Raw genomic sequence first — 12,107 nt, 5'->3', positions numbered from 1 at the left:
AAGGACTGATCTGTCAAATGTGCTCAAAAAACACCTTTCAGGCATTGACAGCATTGACTGAGCAAACCACTCATCTTGGAGCATTTGCATTTGGACATATGGGAGAGAAGGAGGTATCACAGTCAGGTAGGTACCACAATCTGCATATAAAACTCAAGACAAAGCTGCAATGAACTAACTATTGTAATATAAACCAGTGCAAAAACTTACCAAATTCCAGTTATTTCATGGCAACTGTCCACATTTATTTTCTACACAAGAGAAATAAAAAGTATGTGGATCACCAGTAAAAAGTGGGCAAGTTATTTTGCCTTTACAAAGGGTTAAGAATTTCCATACAGTTACCACAGAGCAGCTGCTGCTTTGCAAATTCCCATGCCAGAAATAGCATAAGAGCATACCATAAATCCAAACTCCGAGCATTTCAATTGTTGCTTATATAATCTTCCTTCTAGCAGTCTAAAAATGTGCAGGAATAGATAGTACCTTAAAGCATGAAACAGGACTCAAACAAAACAAAAATCCTGCTTAGTGGTCATCCATTTGATTGTTCTTTACATGGGTTATGCACAGCCTTGTCAGAGAATAATCTTCTCCAGGAATCTAGAGTTTGGCTTCCAACATTCCCATAATGACCCTTGGATCAGTGCGTAGACTGAGAAGTCAATGTGGGAAGGACCTCGGTCCAGCACAACCACTGACACTGACAAATGTGGGGAGTCACGTATCATACCACAGCAGGAGAGGCTGTTCTCCTCTTTAGCTTCACATCCTAATCATGAAGAAACTTGTTTTGATAGTCCAATACAAAGTGAAGAAAATACCAGGGAGAAGTATGTTTTCGATCACTGCTAGAGTGGAAGTCTTCGTTTCCTCTTGCCGACCTCATTTGCAATCCACATGGAGTGAAAAGATTGGGCACAGTCTAGGAAGACAGACTTAGATGGTTTCCCAGGACTTTGATCTGGATCAAGGGATGAAGGCTGAGCACTGTGAATTAAATTATCAAGGAATGGTTAGGGATTGTGCTGTCTCTGCACTATAATTGCCTGGGTGCATAAAAACAGTGAGAGTGTACAGCCAGACTGGAGCAGGTGACACTCTTATTTCTGGGTTCTCAATGATTCTGATCGACCAGTGATTTAGCCACAAATGGCAAATTTTTAGAGTTAGTGCCTAATCCCCCCTGAAAAACAACATAGCTGGAAAATTAGGTGATAACATTTAGAATATCTGAATGGTATAACTAAAGGATGAAATGCTTATTTTGTTTATTTTGCCTTATATATTTTGAGTCTGATGAGATCAATGATGTATTTTTACATTTCTGGATATGCCTGCTTACATATTGAAGCCTAAATAATGCAGCTAATGTTAAGGTCCAATCATGAGTATGATTTATAGTTCTAAGAAAAATATTACACATACATCTCTGTTAGAAAGTGAATTAATGAGTGAGGAAGTTGTAGCTTTATTTTAATGGAGCAAGAGTAAAAATCTAGTAAGCATCAGTTTCCATTAAAATCAACAGGGTGTGAAGGGTTAGTAGCTCTTGTAGAGCCAAGCAGGATTTTACATTAGGCTTTTCCCTGAATTCAAGATTTTTTTTTCAATCTCTTTAGAGCCTGAACAACTTTAAGATTTTAGAACATATGACATTGCTGTGATATTTCACTTGAGTCTTTCAAGTGTTTGCATGCATCCCTTTTCGCATATTAATAGTATGACCTCCAAACTCCATAGAGACCTTCCAAAGAATTTTACAAATCTTGACTTTACTGTGGAAGTTTTACATGTTGACAAAACATCCTTAATAAGAAGTGGTAATTTGCCATGTACAGTTAGTGTTTTCATCATACAATTGCAGTCACTGAGACATTTTCCTCTCCAAAAAAAAAGAAAAGAAAAGAAAAGAAAAGAAAATCCTACAAAGATATGGACATTTTGTAAAACTATGATGACATTGTAGTTACAAAGCTACTGAAGCCAGGAAGATTTTTTTCTCAGAGAAGATAGCACAGATTTGGTATTAATTTAACATTTTTTTACTTCATTTCCTTCTCCTCCTCCATCCTTCTTCTTTTCTTTGTTTTTGACAAACCATCAGTGAAAAAGTGGAACTGCTGAATATATTTTTCTATTGAAAGGAAGTGAAGCAAGGAAGATACTCTTCTTGTGTGGTTGGAAATGTATCTCTTAAAATTGCAGGCATGAATTTTAAAATATATTTGCTGTTCTTTCCTGTTTTTTCCCAAAATAGAGGATGTATATGTGGAAAAAGAGCTTATTTACTCTACAGATTTATTTAGATGCAATGAAAATAAGTGATTATGTGTTATCACTTATTATTGTTAAAGGTTTTTTTTAAGTTTCTATTCCTCTAATGCAAATTAATACAATTAGAACACTGGGGACAAAATTGTCTGGAGTCTTTTTTCACCAGCTTCAGTGGGGAAACTTCATAGACAAATCTGTCCTGTAAAAAGCTTTTCCCTGTAAAGCAATCATGTCTGCAGGTTTGACCAGTCAGGAAGCTGTAATAACAGTACAGGACTATAAAAAGAACATGACACATCTAAAAGCAGCTACAGTAACACCGTAGATCTTGGCCTTCTTATCAGTTTGATCTGTTCAAGGTTCCTCAAAATGGAAGTTTTGAGACAGCTGATGAATCAGGTGTATACATAACAAATCAGAAGGTTCCAGGGACTTTCTGATAAAGAAAGCAAAATAAAAGGTACATTGAAAATTCTCTCTTCTCTCAAAAGCAAGGAAAGGCAGCTCAAGGTGCCCATGATTTGTTATGGAGCCAGATACAAAGAAAATGTGAATTTCATTTCAGAGTCACGTTACTATTACACAAGTTTTTTCCAAAAATCTGTACATTTTCACGCGTAGTGTCTCAAGCTTACAAATCTTATGTTGAACAAAGCAAGCTACAAGTCCTTCAAAAACAGAGGTCTTTGGGGAAAAATGATTGTCAGCATTCAAGATTGAAGTATATTTTTATACTACTTTCATATTTATCACAAATAATATTCTCAGAACTTTAACTCCATTACCACAGTTCATGTGCAATTGTCCACTAAAACTACAGACATTTGTGATGTTATGATCACATTCAAGTAAAATGAATATCTCAAATGCTTAAGCTTTTATGGAGTAACTGTACAATTTTAAAGATCTTTTGTTTCTTTCCATAATATGTTTCTGGAAGATCCAGTGATTCCACAGCTTCATTTAAGATTAGAAGTCCAGAAGGACTGCTGAACTGAGAATTCTGTCCCAATATATTTACTCTTAACTATAAGGTTATGTTTTTCATATGTGTGTGTGTGTGTGTGTGTGTGTGTGTGTGTATGTATATATGTACACACCTATTTCTAATTGCACCATTAAAATCAGTGGGAGTTTTGCAATTGATTTCAGCTAAGCCAAGATTTCACTCCTGGTGTATTGAAGTAACACCAACAATACACATAGGAAGGTAAATTTTAAAACACAAGGTTCTCTAATTAAAAACTCAATCTCATGTAATTGACTTTGGAATAAAAAAAATCCCAAAAGAATTCCACTGAAATGGAGAATATTATCTAACCTGCCAATTAATAGCATGTGGTTGACAGCACTATTCAAGATGTCATACCTTTTTATTCTTTTCTATCAAGTGCATAGACACCAACACATATGCTTACAGTTAACACAACAAAATAGAAAGTATTCCCAAAGTTAAAGACTTCCTACTTGATCAACAAAATAACATATTTTTCCACACAGAAGCATCATTTGTTTACTTACAACTTGCATTTGATGACAAACCAAAGAATCTGTCAATTATACTTTTTCCTTGCTTTATTATAGCATCGCTTTCTGCGCAGACATAAGAAGTTTCTTACAGTAATAGAGGACAATGTCTTATTAAAAGCTGTAAGGATGCCAAGTATTTTTCACGTTGCAGTTCTGAGGAAAAAAGCTGAAGTCATAAAAACCCAAGAGAATCATCTCATACAGGTTGTTAGGTTGGAGCATACATCATTTTACAGAAGGAAATAAGTTACTTTTATTTGGATATACATAAAGTATATACAAAGCATAAATTCTGTGGCATGATTTTGCAGTCTCACAGGCAAGTGTGCAACTTACTGTTAGGAGCTCAAGGTAAGTTCCCAGCTTGTTGGATACAGTACATAATAAAGCATAATTGATGCCCTTTTTTAATAGCCAATTTCCTTTTTCATGTTTCCATCTCATTTGGGACCCTACTTCTCTCCAGGGAATTCCAAATGACAGGAAAAAAATCCGAATCTCCACCTCTAATCAATGAGCTTCCTTAGCTGACACTTGGAAGCAGTATAGCATCATTCTTTTTATTAGCACTGTACTTCTCCGCTGTGTTGCCCCCTCCCCCCCCATACATACAGTTTACCTTTACATCAGACAAATTATCCTTCTGGGTTATACACTGTTTCCTTATTTCTCTCTAAGAAAAGTCTTTGTCTTACTTTATTTTTTAGCCATCTAAGTACTACTACTCCTACCTCATTGCCCCAAGCAGTTTTACTTTTATAGCCCTCAAGTCTCATTATTTCCCCGTTGATTTTTAGTTTTAAGCCTGCAACACAGGAGGTGTTTTTGGAACTGTTACTTAGCTTTAGGGCAAGATCTGGAGTATACGAATTTTTTAAAAGACTGATCAGACCATTAAAAAAAGAAAAAAAAAGCGGCCTAATCCACAGAATGAAATGCTCCAAGTATATAAGGAAGCTGAGGCATAGCTGTAGACCTGGTCTTACACAGAGTCAGAGGACTAAGCCTAGTGGGGTCAGAGCCCACTGGTTCACAGCATCGCATCCTCTTTGTGCTAAGCATAATTAAAAAGTGGACATGCTCTAAGGTCAAGCTGAGGGTAACTTCAGTTTGACTTTTCCATTCCAGAAAGTGAGAAAAAATTCACACAGTCAGCATATTCCTCTCAGCAGCTCATGTTTGTTAATTAAAAGTTGTTTTCTCATTTATTTTCTTTCAGTCTCATATCTGTCTGTCAGGTCAAAACTGCTGATCTGATCATTTCCTTCAAAGTGACTGACCCCTCTGAAGTCAAAGGCAAAGCTCCTGCTGGCTCCAGTGAGACAAGGATCTCGTTGCTGTTAGTTGTTAGGGTGCCCTTTCTCAAGTATACAGCAAAAGGACAAAAAAAAAAAAAAAAAAGCCTGCAAATTAAACTGCTGAACAGTGACATACTATTACTTGCTAGCTATATGAACCCACCTGCTTTCTTCCGCCTTCTCTCTTGCTCCAGTTTGGAGCACTTCCATCCCTTTGAGATATTCCTGATTACTCATCAGTCACGCGTCGTGCTTAAGGTCTTTAAAGTTACTGTCTTCTAGAATTAACATCCAGGCCCTTCTGAACAGCTCATCTAACAAAAATATAAAAAGGTTAAAAATGAGTAAGAATGGTACTGGTAAGACTCAGACTCTTGATACATTGAAAGAGGAAATTAAGTCTAGGATACAGGAATTCCAAGAATAAGGATTTTCAGGAGATTTTGTCTTCCTGTGGGATACTAGGCTATGTGGACAGTGGTATTGCGTTTATAAAATACTTTTTTTTATAAAAGAGGAGGCCACAGAAAAGGTTAGGGCACTACAAATGCCTCAATACTGGTGAGGATCCTGGAAGAACAAACAGCTTTTTTACAAAATTGGCCTTACTATATATATATATATTTATTTATTTACACACACACACACACACACACACACATATATACACACACACACACACTATATGTTGTTTGAAATGGTTAATACTTTCAGCATTTCATCTTTCTGCACAGAATTAAGTCTGTTCAATGTATTTTTTTTAGTGCTCACACCACTCAGCTTGGCATAGTTACAGCTGTTCATTAGGAGAACATTAAAAATACTTTGCTTTCAGGATGCTGAGACTTATCCAGATAATCAAATTGCCCAACTTCACTATCATGTATAAGTCTTTGGATGTCCTAAATAAAAATCCCCACTTAAATAACATTTTTGTACATCACATATACACATTTAGATATAGCCCCCACTAAGATTTCAATCTTAAATTTAAAAAAAAGCACACACAAATATAAAAAAGCAAATGCTGGTCACAAATGGCCCCTAGTATCAATGTGGGAATTTGATTCATCTCCGATTCCATGCTCGTGAATAGCTACACCACTTCAAAACATTCAGCCAGTTTCCTTACATCCTTCCCACTTACCTGACAGATTTGCTGCTTTTAGCCTTTGAGTTTACATAAAAAATAGATATTATCACAAGAGTGAAAAAAATTCCCAGCAATTGAAAGGCTAAAGGTTTTAAAAATGTAGTTTCTCTTTGAATAACTTTTTCATCTCCCATGTGCACATGTATAGAATTGCCATTTTCCAGATATTCAGAATGCATATTTAAATAATTATTTTTTCCTTCATAAGCTATGAAGGACAGGACGTGCAATTCTTCCAATAACATTAAGAATTTACAGTTTAGCTTACCATTTTATGGCAATTATTGCCATTAAATAAATAATAAATATGGCAATAAATGGCGTAAAAAATGAAAATTATTTTTGCCATTATGTGATAAAATTATAGAGCTAGAAAGGACCTGAGAAGGTTTTGTAGTCCATTCTTCTGTATCATGGAAGACCAACCATACTCAACATACTCAGCTTTTAAGAGAAGTTTGTCTATCCTGTGCTTAAAAACCTCCAACTGTGGAGATTCTGTAGCCTCCTTAGGGAATTTTTATTCATTAGCCTAGCCATTTTTTTTTCTTTTTCCTTGTGTTTAACTTAAATCTTCTCACTGGCAAGTTAACAAGGTATGTCTTATCAACTTCCTATCATTTTCCTTTGCAGATGTATTTTCAGTATTTGTATCTTAAAAAGCCAAAGTGAACAGGCTAAATGTTGTTGCTGTTTATTGTTTCATGTAAACAAACAAAACCTGCCACAGTTTTCAAGCATTGCCACATCTTGATTTTCCTGCCAGATCCAAGTGCTTACAAGACCTAAAAGTGGAAGTGCACAGACTAGTGTAATTCCGTGGTGTCAAACCAATGCGACAGTGAGAAGAATTTGCTCCCAGGGAATGAAGAGCAGCTCCTTCTCTATTGCCCTGCACCTCACGTTACCACATCTCTGCAAAGCAATCACAAAGCAGTTTCAGAATGTTATTCTGATGTGGCAGGATTTCAGCCCCCTTTATCATATTATTTATCTAAATTACAAATATCAGAGTGAGTGAAAGAAAAATCACCCAGAAATGTCCACATTCTGACTTGCACAGAATAACAAGGGAAAGGTTGCTTTGACGTAAAATGCCTAACAAACTCTTCAAATTGGACAACATCTAGAAAAAAAGGCACACAACTGCTGACATACAAATGATCAGGCAGTACTTTAGGCATGCTGAAAGATGCCAAAATTGTCACTTCTAAATTGATGAGCCAGATGGGCTATGAGGGCACGCCCAGAAAGCACAAGCATGTCTCTCAGGCCAGATAAATGAGTCCTGTGTATTCAGGCCAAGCACTACAGACTTGCCCACTGCCTAGACCTTGTCCCTTCCAGTGCAGGTTGGCTGCATTTCGCCTGCATCACACTTGGCCTTAGTCTCCTCTGCATCCTCTGTGCTTTAAAGACTCAGTTATAATTTTGTGTGCTTTTTTTCAGTTCTGACTTTGAGACCCAAGAATTTACCTCAGATCCTGTAGCAGAGAAGTGGCATGAGGTTATGTGGCCACGATGGGAGGCAAAGCATGCAGCTCTGTTGGGTAGGGGAATCAAGAAGGGCGTAATCCTGTCCATACTGCCTACTGGGAAAAGGTACCTGAAGTCAGCTCTATCCTCACCTGTTCCTGAATATTGTCTTGAAGAGAGCTATTTGAAGTAGTCAGTGAGCCAGGGAGCAAACTAAGTGTAAGGCAGTGTAGGCAATCAATAGTCCAGCAGTCAAATTTCTCCCTATCTTCTGTTTCACAGTATAGATACACCCAGGGAGATTCAGATTCATTCTTTGTTTTGTCTGTATTTTCTCTCCCTCTCTCTTACAACTTCAGCTTAGGAAACCTTCACAACAATACATTTGTCAGAAAAATACATTCTGAAACGTTTCAATTTTGGAAATTATATCAGTTAAATACTTAATCCTAAAGTCTTAGCCAGTTCTGTTTTGGAGTTGCTTTGGATCCTGTTTGCCAGCCCACGTCCTGAAAATTCTCAATGATTTTTCCATGGATTTCAGATGTCCTGGTCCTGTGATAAGGCCTGTTCCTTTGAAGCACACACAGGCTTCAGTTCACATGCATGAAATCCCCTGATGCACGTAACAATATATGGCCAGGAGGAGCTGGATAAGTGAGATTTTCCAAAAACCTAGTTACTCTATCATTGTAATTGTCCATATTACTCAACAAAAAACCCACCACACAGACACACACACGCCCCAAAACAGAACAACCTCTGGAGGCTTAAGCAATTATACATACAATTTCTCACTTGTAGTATCCTAGGCAGAAGGTTCTGTTAGTCCTTCTTGCACTAATTAATGGTATTGTATCTTATTCCAGACATACATCCACTGGTTATACTGTATAATTTACTTTTGTATCTTTTGGTAAGGCAAAACAGTTATTAGCTTGAGGAACAGTAGAATTACTGAAGCCTTAGGCTACTTAGCTTCTTTTGGATCTAAAAATCAGGAGATCAGGTAGTAACAAATCGAGTAACATAATCACATTTAGATGTTCATCTTGACCCCAAACTAGCTCAATGGCTTAGCAGCTTTGCTTCTTTTTCCATCCATGATTGTCCCCATCTTTGTAATCTGAATATTCTTTTGCACATTGCCAGGATTTACCAGCTTCTGTTCATTTGCTTAATGGCAGTTTTGCTCTGCCATAGTTTATGGTGGAGCATATTTGTTAAAACAAGTGGTATGATCCGAACAGCTAACTGTGGGTAATTAAATTAGACTACTTCCAGACAAGCTTATACTCTTCTTATGGAATGTCTAAATTAGGATATAGTTTCAATGCCCTAGATGTTTCTACATGTATGAATCATTAATAGGCTTAGCAAAATCATAGTAAAAGAATTATATGTTGCTTAAAATAGCATTTGAACAAAATTAGAAGATTTAGAAAGCTATAAAAGTAACTAGAGTGTTTAGCTTTATTATTCTAAACATTATGCTACTTGATAAAATAACTTGTTTGTGAAACACTGTGGTTTGGATTCACTTTCTGAATGAATTGCCATCAAGAAAGGTGCATATTTTTGATTAAAGGTTATATACCTCATCTCTTTAGTTCTATATTCTGCACTGGAATATAAAAATTGGATAATGCTCTGGAATATTCTGTGTGTACGTGGTAGTACTGCATATACTGTGTATGTGATTATCATAATAATCATTATGTGTACAAACAGCTATTGAGTATGCACTGAAATAACTTCAATTATTTGTGTTAATTGACTTGGATCAAATAAGAACTACTTGAACATTTGGCTCTATTTACACTTGAATTAAAAAGATATGGTGCATCAGTACTATATACACCTGTATTCATTTTCAGATATCTATATGCAGTGGAATGATTACTGCCTGAATGGCAACAGGAAATTCAGAATTTCACAAAAAAGAATATACAGCCTAGCGGCTGGACTCCAAAGAACTCTGGTGTAAGTAAGAGGTATAGTTATGAGACATGAATGAGAATCACAAAGAACAGAATTTTCCCTACTGCTTCTTAACACTTTCCCTTATACTCATATAACCTCTTGAAGGGAGAAATGCTAAGCATCAGGTTAAAACAGCTACAAAAAATTCATACTGATTATGTCTCAACTCTGTTACAAAGACCATTTACTACAGTAGAGAGGCTGAGACCGTCATGCAAATACTGACACTAAACTTTTACTCCAGATGTTGAGCTCTGATGTTGGTTCTTGGTTATTGTTGCTTATCTGAGAATTCAACTTTTTAAGACTGACTTACAAACTCATTTTTCCCTTATTTGTAAAAGTAAGAATTCAGCCTGCTTCAAGAGATTGAGCAGTATTTAACAGCAGAACAAACAAGAAAATAGTCACAGAGAGTGTTGTCCCTGTTTCACTTGTAACATTTTAATTTCTTTTTATTGCATGTGTGAACAAAGCCTCATTCTAATTCACTGCAAAACAACTTGTAGTCCTACATGTTGGCAGCTGATGTTGGAGGGAGGCAGAAGAAGGAGGAAACAGTATTTCTGACCATGCATACACATATATAAATCTTATTATCAAAATAGTATATTAGTACAAAATAATACAATTTTCCTTCTTAGTTCTTATTGGACCCTCTTGTTTTCCTTCTTGGCATTGTATAAAATAGAGATTTGTTTTCAATATGGTACTGCCAGAAACTGGTGTTTTAAATCTGAAATTTTTTCCAATATGGGCAGTTTTATGTTGACTATGTGTTTTGTTCATCCTTTGGTATTTTCAATTAGAACTTAAGGGGTTACTTGAAACCTCAGAAAATAATTTTAATTGTTCATTTTTCTTAATTTTAAGTCACAGAAGAACACTATGGTACAACAGAACACTGTATCTAATAATAGATATAACAGGGCTCAATTTAATATACTGTTGGTGGTGTTCAGAATTTATGCAATCTTAATTACACAAAACTTCCTACACACACACACACACACACACTTTAAAACAACCTAAAAAAACCCCCAGAAATTCTCTTTGCAGAATTTTTTAAAAAGTGTCATTCTCTCCATCATTTGTAATATCATTTATCATCCCTTAAATGTCTAGTAATGACTTGGAATCCGGTCCAGACATCAATAAAGAAAAAGTGAGGGAGACTGAAGACAGGATTTTAAACAGGAGTCCAGCATAATGTGCTAACCACAAGTCTTGATGCCACTAAAGGGCTTCTGATTTGGCTGGTTGCCTTGAGAAAAGCTTTGATTAGTCCCTGAGCAAGGAACAAAAGAGCTCACCCCAGCTTTGTGCTGTCAAACGGGATCCGAGCTTGAGGACTGATTATTTCTCCCACACACCTGCATCCAAGCTTTTCCTGTCTTCCTCCTCTTTCCCAGAAACTCAAAGCAACTAAAAGCTCTTTTTCTCCTCTCTGAATCACCACTGCCCATCTTTCTGAAATAAACCTCATACAAAAATTATGTTCTTACCAGTCTGTTGACTTGTCAGTGTTCTTTTATAGGTCACTGATTTTCTTTGAAGAGTTGAGCCCGGTGTCTTAGGAGACTGTCATTTATGGGTCTGCTGGGAAGATTTCTGCCATGTCAGATGTGCAGGATGGCTTTGAAGCTCCAGTCATCCAGCGATGACAGGTCTGGTCCTCATGTCCCACTCAGCTCTTTCCTCCTCTCCATCCTCCACTCACAGGGAGACTTCCTCACTCCATGTTTTTCATTTAGAAAATCTGTGAACAGATTTTGCAGAATATATCAGTCCCCAAATTTTGCCTTCAGCTTTAAGAGAAAGTTTGCTTGATTACAGAGCAATTCTTATGGCTCCTTCTGTATTTGTTTTCAGCTGGGTTTGAGTTATATAAAAGGGATGAGGACACAGAGGCATCAGCCTTTACTGAGATAAGAAAAATAAGGGATTTTCTTCTTTTTCCCTACGTTTACACAGTATGCATAAGAGCAAAAGAGACCTGGCCAAATATGCTGAAAGTTATTTCATACTCGTGCCTGAGGAAAGGTTTCCCAAAATAGACGTTTGCCACAGGGGCACTTGTGAAGGATCTAGATACCAAAGGAGATCTCAGATCTGAAGCAGGTACAGCCAAACTCAAGTCAGACAGTAACGCAGAAGCATTCAAATAAGTTTGCACAGTTACCAGTGAACTGGAATGAGGTACTGCATATTGACACTGAGTTTATAGTTTAGGTCCTGTGCCAGCACAAATAAATGCCACAACAAAACTATTGGCTTCTACAGTTCTTTTGTGCACTACCCTCAGGATCATGAATATGCCAACTGTGATGTTAAACATAACACCATATGCACATAGCTGGTATAGCTGCTCCTCTTTTGGGCCCAAAGTC

Source organism: Apteryx mantelli, chromosome Z (genome assembly GCF_036417845.1).
Source record: "Apteryx mantelli isolate bAptMan1 chromosome Z, bAptMan1.hap1, whole genome shotgun sequence".
In the NCBI taxonomy this organism is placed as follows: Eukaryota; Metazoa; Chordata; class Aves; order Apterygiformes; family Apterygidae; genus Apteryx; species Apteryx mantelli.
This window is presented reverse-complemented; position numbering follows the sequence as displayed.